Below are 19,785 nucleotides of genomic sequence, written 5' to 3'. Positions count from 1 at the left end.
ATGGGCTTCACTAAAATGTTAAACGGTGACGTCATGCAGCAGCACTTTGGGTCTTTGTTTTGAAGAAATGGAATTCGGCTGTTCTCATTAGGAATGCTGGAGACAGACTGATCAACAATGTCATCATCAAATGGCACAGCGCAGTAAGAGGCCTTTCGGGCAATCATATCTATGTCCATTTTGTACAAAGAGCTTTCCCTTTAATCTCAATTTCGTTGCCTCTTTCCATAACCATTTTTTTACTCCCTTGCAAGTCATTGTCCAATTCCCTTTTGAAAACTCTGAGTTAAGAAAAACAATATTGAAATAGGTGAAGGAGCTTCTGCAGTGCCTCTGCATCAGCGTGTGACAATTAACAAAGTTTCCCTGACCCAATTTCCCCAGCGTTCTCTAATTCCATTCGTCTGCAAGGATTCACAAAAGTTATAGCTAGAAATGGAAGAAAAGCAGTGCGAGGTTGGTGTCATACTTGCTTTCTGGGTGTTTGTCTTTCCTTAGAGACTTGCTTCCTGTCACTCTCGGTCTGTGTGTGTTCTTGTGTGTGTGTGTGTCAACATGATTCAGTTCCCCATTTTTACCATCCAAACATTATTCACGTTAATTGTGTAGCTTCATATTAAGATGGTACAGAGAACAAAAGGAGCGGATTTAAAATATACAAGACAGGTTCCCTTTCTTTTTTTGACTGGCGACTTTTCAGCTTCTAAGGGTCGGGGCGGAACAAAGTGGAGAATGATGGGAATTGTCACTGAGCAACATTTAAACAGGCAGACACCGAGACCTTGTGGTCGAGTGGCTAAGGCAATGGACACATCAAGAAAATAAGTTTCTAAAAACAAATAGTCCAAACTCAAATCACTCGGACAATAGGAACTGTTTACATTGCTGTCAGGTGTCGCAAGGAACAGGAAAATAAAAGTTCCATCACAAATGTTACAGGAACGGATAGGTTATAATCACCAGGAAAGGCTGAACAGCCTGAAACCCTTTTCTCTGGAAAAGAGAAGGCTGAGAGATGACCTGATAGAAATGGGATGCTTTGTCCCTGTTTCTTCAGCGATTCGAGGTGAAATTTATTTCTTCAGCTGCAGGTTTACATGTTTTGAATCTGCATCAAACAAACAATGAAATGTTTAGGGATATAGAAAGAAAGATTCTACATTGAAATGGAATTCTTAAAGTCGGATATTGTCATCTGCTAAATGAATAACTTTTATCAAACTCTCTCTGTCATTAGTTTACAACATTGACTGCACTTCAGCAAGATTTCATTGGCTGTAAAACGCCTCCCGTTTTTATGAGTTGGTGAAAGGCACTGCTTAAATGTAAAGCTTTCTTTCTCTTCTTTCTTTCTGACTGTCAATATGAGTTAACAATCATATGGAATGGTGAAGTGTATCTGTACCTTTCAGTGTCTACTCCACTCTCTGTCTCTATCTGTCCCTCTTTTTCCCTGTATACCTGTCTCGCTCTCCTTCACTCTCTTAGTCCCTCTGTCTGTGTCTCTATCTCTGTTCACTCTTGTGCTCTTTGTTCCCTCTATTCTCTCGCTGTCTGTGCGCAACCAAAATTCACTTGAATGATTCCCGAGATGAGACGGTTGTCCTAGGAGGAGAGATTAAGTGGAATGAGTCTGTTCTCACTGGAGTTTAGAATAATGAGAGGTGATCTCATTGAACAGTCCGACATTCTGAGCCAGCTTGACAGTAAACATGCTAAGAGGCTGTTTCCCCACGGCTGGAGCGTCTAGAACTGGGCTCACATTCACCAGATAATGTGTCAGCCGTTTAGGACTGAGGTGAGGAGACATTTCTTCACTCAAATGTTAATGAACGTTATGAGCCGAGAGGTCTGTGGATCCTCAGCCAGTGAGTACATTGAAGGCTGAGATGTTTAGATTTTTGGTCTTTAAGGGAACGAAAGGGCATCAGGATAGGGTGGGAAATTCGTGTTGGGATTGGGTATCCACCTTGATCTTATGAACTGGAGGAGGAGGCTCGAGGGGGCGAATGGCCAATTCCTGTTCGTTTTTTGATCCTGTCAATGTTCTATGTCAGTGTAAATACCATCAAGGGGATGGGAAACAGCAGGTTGAGCAGTGATAGTCTGGCCGAACGGCCTCAGGTGCTGGATTCAGATTTCAGTCTCTGTGGAACCGCTGCCAAAGTTATAGGTGGTTCACCTGAGTCACTTTGGGTGCTCTCTTCTGACGAAAAAGTGCCAGCACAAAGTGAATGTGGGAGTGTATTGGGTTTAATTTTAACTGGAAGAAGGAGGAGAAGCAAAACAAATATTAATTGATTTTGTGAGTAGTGGAAATACTTGAGTTGCTCTTCCAGACAGCCAGCACGGACACAATGGGCCGAATGCCCTCCTTCTTTGCTGCAGCCATCTGTGCTCATATACCAACAACATTAAACTATCCATAGGACCAGTCATCGTCGCTGAGTGGATAAGGCGATGGAGTTCAAATCCATTGGGGTTTCCGCATCTCATTATTTCTGGTTTTAACTCTGTGTCTACAGAGTTAATTATCAGTTACGTTGAATCAAATCCATCGAGAAACTCGGGAGCTATTTCCATTAATTGATGAAAGCATTCACGAAATTTCCAGTCCGAAATGGAACAAAAACGGAGCCAGGCTGATGCCATTCTTGCTTTCTGGGTGTTTGCCTCTCCTTAGAGACAAACCCTTGCCCTCTCTAACTCTTCATGTATATGTCTGTGTGTTTTCCTCTGTGTGTGTCAATGTGGCTCAGTTCCCCAAGAGATTGAAAACAGTTTTACCATCAAAATCTTTATTCACGTTAGTTGTGCAGCTTCATATCAAAGTGTTGTAGAGAAAAATATCAGGATGCAAGATGCAAGAGGGGTTTGCAATGTTTGGCATGAGGTGCAGCCATGAAGCAGAGGATTCAGCGAGAAGCTTTTTTTCTCATTTAACACAAGATTTGGAACTAGATCTGGGAGATATTTGTATCGGTGCTAACAATAAAATCTCCTCTATAAATCTACAAGATTCTGAGGAAGCTTGACAGGTTAATGTAAAGAAGATGTTTCCAGTAGTGGGGAATCTTGATTCAGTAGGCTCATTTTTGGGATGAAGAAGCTGACTTATCAAGAACGGTGAAACAGGTTAAGCCTTTATTCATTAGAGTTTAATAAAATGATGGGTGAACTTATTGAAACGGACAAGATTCTGAGGAGGCTTGACAGGGCAGATGTAGGGAAGATGTTTCCACTAGTGGGGAATCTCGAACTAGGGGACATAGTTACAGAAAAAGGGAGCACTCATTTAAAACTGAGATGCGAAGGAATTCCCTCTCTCAGAGGGTAGTAAATGTCTGGAATTCTCTACCCCAGCGAGTTTTGGTGGCTAGATCACTGAAAGTATTTAAAAGAGGAGGTAGTTGGATTTTTAAAATATCGGGGAGTTGAGAGCTATGAGGAGCGAGCACAAAAGGGGAGTTGAGACCTGGAGCAGATCATCCATGATCTTATTGAACAGTGGGGCAGGCTTGAGGGGCCACATGGTCGACTCCTGCTCCTTTCCCTTATATTCCTATGTTCGTCTGAAACGTGTCTCTGGTGAAAGGGGCCGGAAATAAAAGGCACAGATAACAACGGTAATCCAGGTTGTAAGCTTTGCATGCAGTTTCCTTGATGGTCTATTGGTCAGAATTTAGTGCTTTCACGGCTGCTGCCAGTGTTCGATTTCTGGTCAAGGGGTAGTAATTTATTGACCTTGTGCAAACTGTTAAAATGAGCTTGAATAACTTACTAAAAGCGAGAGATGCAAATCATCATATTCTCAGTGGCATGAGAGCTTGTGTTCTGCATCAGAGTTGGAAATGTCATTCAGTCGCAACCGGTTGAGAACAAACACAGAGATGAAGATAAGGAATGAGGGAAGGGCTGTAATCGGCTACAACGCATTGACAATAGAGATGGTGGTGTATGAGAAAATATAGCGGTAATAGGGGAGATTTTATTGTTGACACCGATACAAATATCTCCCAGAACTGCTTCCAAATCTCATGTTAAATGAGAAGAAAACTTGTTGCTGAATCTTTCACTTTTTAGCTGCACCTCCTTCTAAACATTGCAAACTCCTAAGATAAAAGTAAAATAGTGCGGATGCTGGAAATCTGATACAAAAACAAAAATAGCTGGAAAAACTCAGCAGGTCTGACAGCATCTGTGGAGAGGAATACAGTTGACGTTTCGAGTCCATTTGACTGACTCTTCAACAGAACTCATGAAGAATCATAAGGACTCGAAACTTTAACTCGGTCTTCCTCTCCACGGATGCTGTCAGACCTGTTGAGGTTTTCCAGCTATTTTTTTATTGTAAACTCCTCCTGCGTCTTCCATCCTGATATTTTTCTCTGTAACATTTTGATATGAAACTGCAGAACTAATGTGAATAAAGTTTGTGATGGTAAAAATGTGTTCACCCACTCGGGGAACTGAAGCACATTGACACATATAGAGGGATACACACAGATTTATACACCGAGAGTGACAGAGGGCAAGGGTTTGTATCCAAGGAGAGACAAACACCCAGAAAGCAAGCATGACACCACCTGGCTCCGTTTTTGTTCCGCTAGGACTACAAGTTTCTTGAATGTTTTCATGAATGAACGGAAATAGGAAAACCCCTTGGATGCTTTAGTACTTGGATGGATTTGATTGAATCTATCCGAGAATTAGATCTGTAGACACAGAGTTAAAACCAGGAATAATGAGAGCGGGAAACTCCAATGGATTTGAACTCCATCACCTTAACCACTCGGCCACGGCGACTGGCCTTATGGACAGATTAATGTTGCTGGTATATAAGATGGCTGCAGCACAGAAGGCGGGCTTTCGGCCTATCTTCTCCGTGCTGGCTGTCTGGAAGAATAAGTCAGCTACTTCCACTGCTGTGCATTCTCACAGAAGCAATTAATATTTGCATTGACTCTTCTTCTTCTCCCAGTTAAAATGAAACCCAAAACCTGCCCGCGTTCACTATGAGCTGACACTATTTCGTCAGAAGAGAGCATTCAAAGTGACCCACAGGTGAACCACCTATAACTTTGGCAGCGGTTCCACAGAGACTGGAACCTGAATCAGCGCCTGAGGCCGTTCGGCCAGGCAACCTCTCTCAACCTGCTGTTTCCCGTCGCTTTGATAGTTTTCCCAATGAAACAGAGCATTAAAAACATCAAAAAAGGAAAAGGAACTGGCTATAAGCCTCCTCGAGCCTCCACTGCTACTTTATTAGATCATGTTAGATCCCGAAACTCAACACCAAATTTCAATCCGATCCCGATAGTCCTTCATTCCCTTAAAGTCCAAAACTATATTCACCTCAGCCTTCAATATACTCGTCGACTGAGGATCCAGAGACATGTGGGCTACACAATTCGAAAGATTCACAAGCCTTTGAGTAAAGAAGTGACTCCTCACCTCAGTCTTAAATGGCTGACACATTATCCGGAGAATGTGAGCTCAGTTCTAGACGCTCCAGCCTGGGGGGAATCAGCGTCTCAGCATGTTCACTGTCAAGCTGTCTGAGAATGTCAGACTGTTCAATGAGATCACCTCTCATTATTCTAAACTCCAGAAAGAACAGACTCATCCCACTTTATCTATCATCCTCATCTCAGGAATCAATCCAGTGAATCTTGTTTGCACACAGGCAGTAAGAGAATAGAGGGAACAAAAGGCACAAGAGTGAAGAGTGATAGAGACACAGACAGAGAGACTGAGAGAGTGAAAGAGACCGAGACAGATATACAGAGGCAAAGAGAAGCAGACAGAGGGAGAGAGAGGGCTAGACACAGAAAGGAACAGATACACTTCACCATTCCATATGATTGTTATCTTTAGGTTGACAGACAGAAAGAGAGAAAAAAAGATTTACATTGAAACAGAGCCTTTCACTAATTCAGGAAAACGGGAGGCTCTTTAGAGACAATTAAATCTTTTTGAAACGTAGTCACTGTTGTAATCTAATGACAGAGAGAGTTTGATAAAAATGCTGATTCAATAGATGACAAAATACGATCTTAAGAATTCCATCTCAGTGTAGAATCTTTCTTTCTATATCTCTAAACATTTCATTGTTTGTTTGATGCAGATTCACAGGATGTAAACCTGCAGCTGTGTGAATAAATTTCACCTCGAATCCCTGACGAAACAGGGGCAAAACATCCCATTTCTGTCAGGTCATTTTTCAGCCTTCTCTTTCCCAGAGAAAAGAGTTTCAGCCTGTTCAGCCTTTCCAGGTGATTATAACCTATACGTTCCTGCAACATTTGTTATTGAGCTTTTACTTTCCTGTTCCTTGCGACACCTGACAGCAGTAGAAACAGTTCCTAATGTCCGAGTGATTTCAGTTTGGACTATTTGTATTTAAAAATTAATTCTCTCGATGTGTCCATTGCCTTACCCACATGACCACCAGCCTACCTGTGGAGGTCCCAATTCATTCAAACCCGTCACCTTAACAATTCAGTCTAAGTCCCAGATTTGCATGAAAGTTGTTTGTTTAAAACTATAGACGGCTGCATCAGACGGCCATTCACATGGCGAGTCCCTGGAAGAGCAACTCAGCGACTGTAATTCCACAACCCGCCTTTTTCCTACAGCAAATCAAGTTTATGTCGTCTCTCTCCTCTTTACTCCTATCAAAGTTAAAAATCGCACACTCTGCTGGATTTAATGTGAGTTGGTATGTGGAGGTTCAAATGGGACTGCTGCAGATCCTAAAAGGCGGATAACTTAAATGTTTGGTAGCAGTGGGATTCGAACCCACGCCTCCATAGAGGCTGGAGCCTAAATCCAGTGACATAGACCGCTCGGCCACGCTACCACGTTGTATTGCATGATTCATAATTTCCTTCAATAGTATTGCCAACGAAATTGAACAGCAGCAAAGGAGCAGGGGTAAGTCATTTCGAAACTCGAAACAACTCCGCGAGTTAATCAGATCATCCTGCATTTTGTAACATACAGAAATCATCTCCACTGCTAAATTATTTTTTCAATGTCTCATTGTTTCGATGTTTCCACATATGTTTCTTTTTTCCTGTGTGACTGTAAGTGTTTGCTAAAAGAAGTGTTGGTAAAAAGTAATGAATTTGTATCTATTGACTGAGAAAAATGAGAAGATGATTGGTCAGGATAAACATTTTTTGATAATTCGATTTGACATCAACTATTTCAAAAATTTTGAAAACTGTAAAATGTTTCAGAATCCAAATCTTCATGTCATTGGGTCAGGGAAGCTTTGTTAATTTTCACACATTATGCATGTAGGCTGCAGAAGTTCCTGCGCCTCTTTCAATATTGTTTTTCTTAACTCAGAGTTTTCACAAGGGAATTGGACGATGACATGAAAGAGAGAAAAATAATCAGGGTTATGAAAACAGACAAAGAAGTTGAGATTAACTAGAAATCTCTTTGTACAAAACTGACATAAATATGATTGTCCGAAAGACCTCTTGTAGAGCTGTATCATGACATGATGACATTGTTGATCAGTCTGTCTCCAGCATTCCTAATGAGAACAGACGAATTCCATTCAAAACAAAGACCCAAAGTGCTGCTGCATGACTTCACAGCTGTACATTTTAGTGAAACCCATTGAGCCTTTGCACTGTTTCCTGTTCCTGTGGTGCAGCGATTTTCATTCTTGTCTAACATGTGAAACGTTCTCTGGTTCAAAACTGGGCAGAGCCATTAACAAAATCTGTGGGTTCACGTTGCAGCCACGTGGCCTGGTCAGTGTTTATCCCTCAACCAACCGCACATGGTCTGCTCATTGTGACGTCACTGGATTTGGCTGTTTCCTGAGCGGTGATTGGCTGCCGTGTTCCCTGCATTACAACAATGGCTCCACTTCAATAAAAGCAAAACTGCAGAAATCTGGAAAGGGAAACAGAAAATGCCGGAAAAACTCAACAGGTCTAACAGCATCTGTGGAGAGAGAAACTTGTTGAGTTTTCCAACATTTTCTGTTTTTATTTCAAAAAAGTAGTTATTTGGCTGCAAAGTGGTTTGAGACATCCACTGGTCGGGAATAGCGCTATTAAAATGCAAGTCTGTCCTTCTTTAATTATCTTAACTCCCAGTCCTCTGGTTACTGACCCCCGTCTGTGGAAACAGCCCCTCCCTATCTGCACTATCAAACCGCCTCGTCTCCATTGTCCCCACCCCTGTCATTGTGAACAGCTCCGTGAAATTACCGTTGAACCTTCTTTGCTCCATAGAGGACAATCCCTGTCTCGATAAACTCTCCATAAAACTGAATTTCCTCATCTCTGGACATGTTGCAAGGCGGAGGATTGAGACGAGATTTTGGAAAATATTGTCAGTTGGCAGGTGGGAAACTGGAGAAGGAATCAAAACAGAAAACCCAGTCTCCAGCTTTGTGAATCTTCAGAAAGACTTTGGGAACCGGAATCAAGGGAGAATGAAGGGTGAACTGTCCGACTGACCAGAGACAGTCAAGGCACCTTTCCCTTCTTTAGGACAATGGAACATTGACTCTGATGTTATCAATGAAATTAACTGATCGGAGACTTTGAAAGGATTCTCGTTACTGCACATCAGGAATTCAAACCTAATATCGGATTCGGGACAATCAGAATACTTGGTAACAGTCAAGCCACCGAAAGGCTCGAAGGGAGACGGCTCCTTTTGTCGGAGAGCCGGTTCCCGGTGACAGGGATGTGTCTGCAGTGGGTGGGATCAGACTGTTTCCATGTGTCCACAATGAATGACCCACCCTTTATTTTGGAAGAGTAAAACTGATAGAGAACAATTGTCATTCCGTTCGCAGCAATCTGAAGCTTTAACTCACTGAAAGGCTAGCTGCCTTGGCACTGGTCTCTGTGGTGCAATAGGTTACTGCGTTCAACTGTTAACTGAAAAGGTGGTGGTTCAAAGCCACCCAGGGGCGTACCTGTCACCGTTTTCTCCCCATCAGCCTTCATTGTCGCCCAGTTCCTGGTTGTCATTGGGTCCTTGAACTGAATGTCAAGACGCCAGAAATGTTGCCGGCTCCACTGTTAGCCAGTGAGCTCACAAATAAGTGGCTTTTGTCGAATATTCATCTCAAATGTAGTGGGAAAACAATTAGACATACCATGTACCGATATCCAACACACTGGAAATCGATTAAGTTATTGGATTCAAACAAATCCATCAATTCTTCCCTGTTCCTCATTTCCACAGTGAGTGAGACAGGGAAAAGCAGGAAGGCAGCAATATTCCTGCCCCGCACTCTCCATTCGCCCGCTGCCCGCAGAAAGCGGCGACTGCAGCTTCAGTCAGCGGGTTACTGCCCATCCCTGGAACGCAAGATTCTCCAACCAAGGCCAAATCTCCCAATACACCGAGCACAGGCTCAGGAAAACACATTATATCCTGGTCACTAAACCTCCGAACAGCATTTACAGAATTCCCGAGTGAGTGAATTACAAATAAAAGTCACATCAACTTTCTAATCTTTTCACTGTAAAATTCCTTCATTTATTGAGAAGCTGACTGTTGTGAATCTGAAAATGAGCACATGGGATTTGAGTTACCGAGAGACTTGTTTTCAATTGTTTGTCCATCAGTTTGCAACTCAATTTGTGTTGGATGTTGATGCCAACAATTTCAAAATGAGGACACAAAGCAGGTAAGTATTAAATGCAGGAGAAAATCCTGAGGAAAATGGATCACAGTATTTGGACGGAGGTGCAGCTAAGAAGTGGAAGATGTGAATGATGTTATTGATGATTGAGAGGAATGCATTGCAACTTTGGGGCATTTGTCGGCCGATTACGTTCCACACTTTAAAATTCCGACCAAGCTGAGGTATCAGGTGGAAAGCAGGAAAACCATCCATGTATGTTGGGATATGAAGCAGCTTCTCACATTCCCACCTAGCTCAGTTGGTAGAGTATGAGACTCTTAATCTCAGTTTTGTGGGTTCTATCCTCAAGCTGGGTGCTGTTTAAAAATCTGAATCAGTGTCGTGTAGCCTCGGAATATTGACCCTGTTTCTCCTTCCACGGTTTTTGTTTCAGATTTCCATCATTCGCAGTAATTTGCTTTTATCTTTTTACTTTTCCATCTTACTGCTTAAAAAAAAACACCAACTAATCAGAAGCGATTCTGATTTCAAAATGAGGTCACAAAGCAGCTAAACATTAAATTCAGAAACAAATCCTGAGCAAAATGGATCACAATGTTTGGAAGGAGGTGCAGCTGAGAAGCAGAAGCTGTGAATTATGTTATTGATGAATCAGTGAAAAGCATTGGATCCTTGGTCAATCATCGTAGCCGAGTGGTTAAATGGCTGGTTCTAAAATCTATTAGAGTCTCCACAGGTAAATTCAAACTTTACCGAATGTTTTTCTTATTATTGCTGATTTCAACCAGGTGTCCACAGAACTCCCGGATCAATGGAAGAAAAAACATTCAAAAATTCTCCTGATTTTTGGATTCTAAGGGGATGAAGGGCGATCGGGATCGGGTGGGAAATTGGTGTTGAGGCTGGAGATTCGCCATGATCTTATTAAGTGACAGAGGAGGCTTGTGGGTCCTTATGAAGTATTTCAGATGCTTTGCTCCTGTTCTATTTGAGTAGCAACACCAGCCAAGGTGATGGGCACTAATAGCCTGAGTTGGGTAGAGTGGCTCAAGGTGGTTGAAGGTGTCACTCTGCATTGAGTGGTGAAAACGATGCTTTTAAAATCCACTGGGGTTTCACCAGGAAAGTTCCAATCTTACCGACTGTGCTTCTTAATATTGTTGATTTCACCCAGGTGTCCACAGAACTCTCGGATCGATGGAAGAAAGAACATGCAAAATTTCTCCTGATTTTTGGACTCTAAGGGAATGAAGGGCGATCGGGTTCGGGTGGGAAATTGGTGTTGAGGTTGGGGATCCGCCATGATCTTATTAAGTGACGGAGGAGGCTTGTGGTGCCTTATGACGTATTGTTGCTGCTTTGATTCTGTTCTGTTTCAGTAGCAACAACAGACAAAGCAATGGGCAGTAACATCCTGAGCTCGGTAATTCAGTTGAGTTGTTGCAGGTGCTGGTTTCAGGTTTCACTCTTTATTGAGACGTGGTTTCTAATCCCACTGCTGCTAAAAATGTGCTGTTGGTCGAAAAGGTGCCAGCTCACAGTTAGAGCAGGTGTGTGTGGTGTTTCACTTTAACGGTAAGAACGAGGAGACAAAGGAACAAATGGCAGGCATTCATCACTGAAAATAACTGACACACTTCTAAACACTTTCATGTCGCATCTGTTTCTGCTTCTGTCCCTGCCTCGTCTCCAACTTCCTCTGCCCGTCCAGCTCCCAGGTCAATTCGCTGCTTGATGCAGACACAATCAATTCATGAACCCAAACTTTCCCTGGAAAGCAGGGACAGAGAATGTGGGACCCAAGGATTTTACAAAGAACGAGTTTGCAGATGACATGGTAAAGGTAATCTGGGATCTCATATTCCTGATTCTCCCAGATACTGATGACAGGAATGTGCAGAGTGCCGATTATCCACAGTCACAGACTCCTTCCAGTCTTGTGTACGTAGTTGAGCTTTGAACCCACTCACAAAAGTGGATTATAAAGTGGCAGAATGACTGTGAAAGAAGTGGTGTTGGGAAATATCAAATTATAGAAAGTTAGAGCAAAGAACTCCAAAGAAGAGTCACACGGAATTGAAACATTAACTCTATTTCTCTCTCCAGAAATATTGCCAGACATGCTGAATTTTTCCAGGATTTTCTGTTTTCACTTCAGATTTCCCGCATCCACATTATTTTGCTTTTACCTCTGGATTTCTAGCTCAGTGACAATGCCAATACGCCATCTCCTGAATGCTGACAAATGAATAAGAAAATACGGGTGTTTTTGGGTGGGTTTTCTCCTATTTAAATTGATAAATACTCAGGCGGCAGGATTCAAACCCATGTGTTCAATGTTAACAAATGTAAATTATTGAATATTCACTCACACTTAAATGAACATGTTTGGATAATGCTCCTGCCTGGCCTCAAACCGCTGCGCTGTCACATGTGAAATGACCATGACCCCCACTGTCCTGCACAAACCTTGTGCTGTAAAGAGCCCAACAGAGCTGTCTGGAATGTTAAACGGTGACGTCATGCAGCAGCACTTTGGGTCTTTGTTTTGAAGAAATGGAATTCGGCTGTTCTCATTAGGAATGCTGGAGACAGACTGATCAACAATGTCACCATCAAATGGCACAGCTCAGTAAGAGGCCCTAAGATGGAAGCAAAATACTCTAGGTGCTGGAAATCTGAAATAAAAACGGAAAATGCTGGGAAAAACTCATTAGGTCTGGCAACATCTGTGGAGAGAGAAGCTGAGTTAATGTTCCGAATCCGTATGTCTCTTCTTCAAAGTCAGGCCGACTCGAAGCATTAACTCAGCTTCTCTCTCCACAGGTGTTGTCAGACCTGTTGAGTTTTTCCAGTATTTTCTGTTTTTACTACAACGTGAAGCCCTTCACCCCATCGTATCTGTGCCAGCTATTTTTAAAGAGCTAACCAAATCGTCTCAAATTTCTTCTCTCTTTACTTAAACCTGAATGTTCCCTCTTTCAATCATTGTCCATTTCTCGCTTGAAGAAGGAGTTTCTGCAGAACCCATGCACAGTTTGCCTTAGTTAACAAAGTTTCCCTGACCCAATGACATGAAGAGTTGGACTAGGATTCCTGATACAGTTTTCGATACAAACATTATTTATTTATGCAATTGATTTCATATTGAATGACAGAAGAACATTAGTCTGATCAAGCAGGTCATCATTATTTCTGAGCTGCTGTCTGCAATGTAATTCCATTTGCTATATAAACTGGAGAGCTGGATTAAGGTTCACTCTCTGGAGGATTGGGCCTGAATCCCGCCGCTCCCAAGTTTTCAGCTGCTTCCCACTTTCAGGCACATTAGGAATTCCCTTTGGGTGAGCAAGGGACAAGTCCAGTTTAATACGGGGAGTGGGGCGGGTTGTGGTCCTTTATCTTGACAGGGTGAATGGGGAGAGACAATGTAAATAGAAATTGTTGTGGAGGAAAGGCGGGTGTGTGGTATTGGCTTAGTTGCTCTTCCTGAGAGCCAGCACAGATACGACGGGCCGAAAGACTTACTTTATAGCCGCTTCTGGTTTAATATGAACATGTTTTACACAAGGAATTGCTATTAGTCGTGGACGAGAGTTGAGGACGATGTTTCTGACATCCATCGGGGTTTCCCCAATGTTGATTTGCTGACTGCGGTTCTCATTGTTCCCGATTTTAACCAGTGCCAACAGGAATAGTTATCAATTAAATAGAATCAAACACAAGCTCCCGCGCTTTCTTATTCCCATTCATCTGCAAGGATTTGCGAAACCTGCAGATTGAAATGGAACAAAACTGAGCGAGTTTGGTGACATCCTTTCTTTCTGGGTGTTTGTCTCTCCTTAGGCCTCTGTCACTCTCGGTGTACATGTCAGTGTGTGTTCCGCTGTGTGTGTCAGTGTGCTTCAGTTCCTCATTTTCATCATCCACACTTTATTCACCTTAGTTTTGTGGCTTCATATTAAAATTGTAGAGAGAAAATAAAAACAGGTTTAAAAGGTTCAAGAGGAATTTTGTTTCTGCATTTCTGGGTGGAGACTATTTAGCTACTAAGTGTCTGCACGCTACAAAGAGGAGGGTGATAGAAATTTTCACTGAGCAACATTTAAACAGACAGCCACCGAGTCCTTGTGGTCGAGTGATTAAGGCAATGGACACATCGAGAGAATGAATCTGTAAATGCAAAAAGTCCAAACTGATATCCCTCGGACATAAAATCGTAGAGAGAAAATAAAAACCGGTTTAAAAGGTTCAGGAGGAATTTTCTTTCTGTATTTTTGAGTGGAGACTGTTCAGTTATTAAGTGTCCGTATGTTACAAAGCGGAGGGCGATTGAAATTTTCACTGAGCAACATTTAAACAGACACCGAGTCCTTGTGGTCGAGTGGTTAAGGCAATGGACACATCGAGAGAATGAATTTGTAAATACAAATAGTCCAAACTGATATCCCTCGGACATTAGGAACTGTATTTCTTCTCGAAGCTGTTCCACGTGTGACATTTGCAGCTCTGATGTGAAACTTCAACTCTCACTCCATTGATTCGGGTGGAGCTGTTGTGCGTTTCGGTTTTCAATCAATAAGTAAATCAGGCCTGTTTTAACAGTTTGTACCTGATCAATAAACCTTCATTGCCGGGCCGGGAATTGAGTCCACGGTGAAAGGGCCGAATCCCCACCTCTAAAGTAAGAGGAAAGCTATCTATAATCCTTGCAACATGCTTTATCTACGCCGCATTTGTCCTTTTTCAGATACTTTCACCAGAGATAAGTTTCTGCTACAGAATTTTATCATAAACGATATCTTCGGGCAATGACAGCCACTGTTTTTAAAGGGTGAGCTGCAGTGAAGGATTGGCACCAATAAAGTGTCGTTCAGCTGGTCTGATTCTAAACCTGTGCTGGAATTAATGAAAAACTTTGAGTTTGCTCAGTGCCTTGACTTCAAAAGCGAGGATGTAAGAAAGTACGTTCACATAGAATGTAATAAAATGTCGGAATGACTGGGAAATGATGCTGGGAGACATATAATTATAGACAGTTACAGCAAAGAAAGAGGCCATTCGGCCTGGCGCGCTGCTTTCAAAGAGCAGTTGCGATTGATTGGTCAGGAATGATATTTGTGTCAGTGTAAACATGCGGCAGTAAAATCATTACCACATTACCACGGCAGACAGTCATCAGTGAAAGCAACTGACACATCAAATTCTGCCGTTTTCATGTCGCATCTTTTAATTCTCTGTTCTCCCTCTCAGACATTTCCAGGTCTATCAAATATCATCCATGCAGAACTTCGTCCTGTTCCTCGTTCCATTAGGAGGTTTATTGTTGGCAGGATTCATCATGTGGCTCCATAGCTCAGTGGTTAGAGTACTGGTCTTGTAAACCAGTGGTCGTGAGTTCAATTCTCACTGGGGCCTCTAGCTGAAATTTAGTTTGGTGACAAGGTAACCTTTGAGGAGAGCACTGCAAAAAGATGTCGGAAAGTGATGTGAGTAGGCAACAAGATGGCAGATGGAATATAATGTAGGCAGGTGCGAATGTGTTCACTTTGATGTAAACATTAGAACAGCAGAATGCTTTTAAAATATGAGAAAGTGAATGTGCTGATGTTCAATGAGTGTTCTTGTACAAGAAATATAGAAAGTTAGCATGCAGGGGCAGCAAGAAATTAGGAAGCCCAATGGCATATTGCCCTTTATTACAAGGGGATTGGAGAGCAAGAATAAATAAGTCTTTAAAGAAGGGTTTTGGTGAGACGGCATCGAGAATCCAATGTGCTGTTTTCATCTCCACATTTATAAAAAGGATACAATGTCAGTGGAGACGGTACAGAGAAGGTTCACTAAGTTGGTCTCTGGGATGAATTGGTTGTCTGATGATGAGAGGCTGAATAAATTGGGCTTTTATTCTCTGGAGTTTAGAAGAATGAAAGGCAATCTCATTGAAACCTACAAAATCTGAGAGGGCTTGATAGGGTGGACACAGAGATTGTTTCCACTGGTCAGGGAGTCTAAAACACAGGGGCACAGTCTCAGGGTAAAGTGTCGATTATTTAGGGCTGAGTTGAGGAGTAATTACTTCACCCAAAGGGTTGTGAATCATTGAATTCTCTACCCGGAGGGTTGTGGATGCTCCATCATTGAATACATTTAAGGCCGGGATTGACAGGTTTTTGCTATCTCGGGGAATTAAAGGATATGGGGAACAGACAGGATAATGGAGTTGAAGCCCAAGATCAGCCATGATTGAACTGAATGATGGAGCAGGTTCGATGGGCCATGTTGTCTACTCCTGCTCCTAGTTCTTGTGCTCATGTGTATGATAAAGACAGTAATTCATGTTATAATAAAACAGAAAGTGCTGGAAGTTCTCAGCAGGCCTGACAGCAAATGTGAAGGGAGAAACAGAGTGAAGATTTCAAGTTTAATCTAACTCTTTTCGAAACCATAAATTGAGTGCTAGTTATGACATTTTGCACAACATCGAGACAGGGAATAGAGTCCAGGCGGTGAAAGTACCGAATCTGAACCATTAGGGTGTTTCTATCGCATACATTTTGAACGAAATTAGCTTCCAACTGAAGGTTTAATGGATTGAAACCACCTCGGGTCAAGTAGACTCCCTCTCTTCCTGCTTCTACTTATATTACCGTTATTATATTATATTATAGTTCTGTTTTGTGCCCTTTGGCTATAAGGAAATCTTGTCCAAACTTTGCCAGTTCTGCTGTTATTCAGTAAGTTCCCACACAAATAGATTTATGAATATTCATTTCAAATAAAGCGAGAAAATGGGGGAAACATGTGCATAACATCCATCCTATTAGAAAGATTGGGTTCAAAGCAACGAATAGAAATTGATTCTCTGATTGCGTATACCGAACTGGAACATATCATCACACCAAGTGAATCCACTGTCTGTTCAAATGTTGCTCAGTGAAAATTTCAATCTTCCTCTGCTCTGTCACATATGGACACTGAATCAATAAGCAGTCTCCCCTTAAATAAACACACAAAGCGTCAATCTCTTCTTGCAACTTTTACACCTGTCGTTATTCTCTGTACCATTTACCATGAAGATATATAATGCAAGTGAATAAAATTTTGCGATGGTAAAAATGTGTTCACCCCCTCGGGGAACTGAACCACATTGACACACACACATGAACACACATGGGTATATACACCGAGAGTGACAGCGGGCTAGGGTTTGTCTCTGAGGAGAGGCAAACTCTCAGAAAGCAAGGATATCACCAATTTATCTCAGCTTTGTTCTATTTCTGACTGCAGATTCTGTGAATGCTTATGGATAAACAGGAAAGAAGGAACACAGAAGTGAAACAGGAAAAACAGACGGGAGCATTTGGAAGGTTCTGACTCCATTTAGCCAATAATTAATCCTGGAGGTTCCAAAAGGAAGGAACACTGAGCAGTGCAATCGGCAGGATGCAAACCTACGTGGGCAAATCCCAGTGGATTCCAATCCATCACATTAATCACTCAGCCTTGACTGGAGACCGTACTCTGGTGTAAATGTTGTTCATGTAAAACCATGGAATGGTTACAGCAGAGAATGAGAGCATTCAGCCCCAACAATTCCCACTCATCCTGCAATTCCTACAGCCTCCCTTGTTCTTCCGAGCAAGACAAACCATGTCATAGGTCAAATGCCCCGAGCCTATCCTAAGGGATTTGATGAAACGTCTGAAAGGACGAACCAACAGAAACTTTGGCAGTGATGAGATTCAAATCCACGACTCGATCGAGGCTGCAGTCTAAATCCAGAGCCTTGGACCACTCAAACACGCTACTGCTGGCAATATGATAGTTACTATTGCCTTGAGTGGTATTGGTGCTGAATAAGAACATAACAAACAGCAGCATGAACAGACCATTTTTTCACTCGAGCCCCTCGCAGTTCATAAAATCAGAGCCAAGGTAACAATCCTGAGGCCATTCAGCCCGAGTCAGAGGAACATCGGCCATTCAGCTTTTTGATGCTGCTCTGCCATTCAATAAGATCATGGCTGACACTACAGAAACCCCATGCAGCGAGTTAGCCAGAGGGACTTGTATAGAATTTCACACTGTGTCATGATGTGGTAGTTCTGGATTATGCTTTGCAGAAATAGGATGGGGCTGGGATATTTAGGAACACCGTAGAGAAATTCATCGAGCAATGGAATCGTAAAAGTTAACAGCTCATTAGGACCCATCGTGCCCTCGCCAGCTTTTTTCAAAGAGCTGCCCAGTTAGTCCCAATATCTTTCTCTTTCTTCATAACCCAGCAGCTTTTCCATTTCAAATATTTGTCTAATTCCCTTTTGAAAACACTGAGTTAAGAAAAACAATATTGAAAGAGGCGTAGGAGCTTCTGCAGTGTCCATGTACAGTGCGTGAAAATTAACAAAGTTTCCCTGGCCCATTGTCGGCATTTTATTTCATTCAAAATGTATTACAGTTCATACAATATCATTAAAATTTATTGAGATCACATTGACCAATCTGCCACCAAGGAATCATGTCTGACCCCAGTGATCCGTGAAAAATGTAACCAGATCAAATGCAAGCTCTGTCGTGGGTTGCAGTGGCGCAATCGCATCGCATGCAGTACTCATAGAGCAGTGCAATCAGCGGGCTATTCCGAGGTTGTGAGTTCGAGCCTCGCCTAACACCGAGGTTTTACTGGAGATACTACATATGGAACCACATTTGGATCGTAGATTCTGGAATTAGTAGCACGGTTTTCAATGCAATAGGCCTACAATGACAGAGCAGAAGAACACCCCTGACCCCGTGCTGGTTTATTAAATTCTGTTGCACAGGAGTGTACAAGAAACCTGCAAAACCAACAGCGACTCATTTACCATCTCTCCCATGCTTGTAGCTTGCTTTATTTGACTAAAAACTTCTGGAAAACCATGTTTAAAGGGCAAGGTGTTGCACTTCCGCAACTGATCACACAAGATAACACTCGGCTAGAAGTGGTTAGTTAATACTGCTCCCCAAGTTCCACGGTGACAGACAGTCTGATCCTTGATGCAGTTCCTGATACACGCACAGGGAAAACACCTGGGTCATGAACCGTGCATAGATTAACATCAACCTGACCCTTGTGGCCAAGCTGATGGTGTATTAGGGCTGTGTCCTCAGTACCTTGTCTGGCTGTGAAACAAGGAGAACTTACACCTATCAAGAAAAGAAACTCTGCGACTTCCATCTGCAGTGTGTGTAGTGGTTATTGGGTATTTCCTGGCGGGACACAATCAGGAAGTGGCAGCCCTCTCAAAGACAGAGCTCCCAAGTCTGTTAGGCTCATCAAACAGAGGGAGGTTGGATGGCTCGGGCCCGTTTACAGGATGGAAGGTGGTCACATAGCTAAGGGCCAGGTGGACAGTGAGATGCCCAAAGCTCTGCTTGTAGGACACTCACAAGCGTGACATGGAGGCCCTAATTAGCAATTATCTTACATGAATTTCACTAGATGACGACAGAGGAAGATGATGATACTTCCTGTGGACTGTTGTGCATCACCATGGCTACAGCGGCTTGGCAACAGACACCAAGACTGGAAACAACAACCCATAACATCACTTGTAGCTTCACGTGAGACACTTGTGACAGAAACTGCCCCTCAAGGATTGAGCTCAGCCATCAGAAACTGTGCAGCACCTGGAGACAACCATCTGGATAGATTCATTTGTTGCATGTCCGTCATCTTTCATGAATGGAAGGATGACAAAAATCATTGTGAAATTCACTTGCAAACAATATGATGTGTCACACACACAAACACACACACACACACACACACACACACACACATACAGGCAGGCAGACACAGACGTAAATGCGCACACAAAAACTGGCACACACCAATACATACATACAGCCAAACATGCACACAGGCACGCACACATATACAAGGACACAGATGTACACAGGTGCACACAGACATACATGCATACATGTACAAAGAGACACACACAAACACACGTACATATACATAAACACACACAGAAATGCACTCATAAACAGACAGAGAAGCACACAAAGACACACACACACACACACACACACCGGAGCACAAACACACGGACACATACAAAAACACACACACAGACACACAAACACATACAAAAACACGTACA

At 42.5% G+C, this 19,785-nt stretch overlaps 2 non-coding genes across 2 annotated transcripts; one reads left to right on the top strand and one right to left on the bottom strand.

Moving 5' to 3' along the window:
* Positions 1-6,780: 6,780 nt before the first annotated feature.
* Positions 6,781-6,862, bottom strand: trnal-uag. The gene has a single exon. It is a non-coding gene; the product is annotated as a tRNA-Leu (tRNA).
* An 8,117-nt stretch (positions 6,863-14,979) lies between these two features.
* Positions 14,980-15,052, top strand: trnat-ugu. Its single transcript has one exon. It is a non-coding gene; the product is annotated as a tRNA-Thr (tRNA).
* The last annotated feature ends 4,733 nt before the right edge of the window (positions 15,053-19,785 follow it).

Source organism: Carcharodon carcharias, chromosome 21, assembly GCF_017639515.1.
Source record: "Carcharodon carcharias isolate sCarCar2 chromosome 21, sCarCar2.pri, whole genome shotgun sequence".
NCBI lineage: Eukaryota > Metazoa > Chordata > Chondrichthyes > Lamniformes > Lamnidae > Carcharodon > Carcharodon carcharias.
Note: the sequence above shows the minus strand (reverse complement) of the source record. Positions and strands in the feature narration are given on the sequence as shown.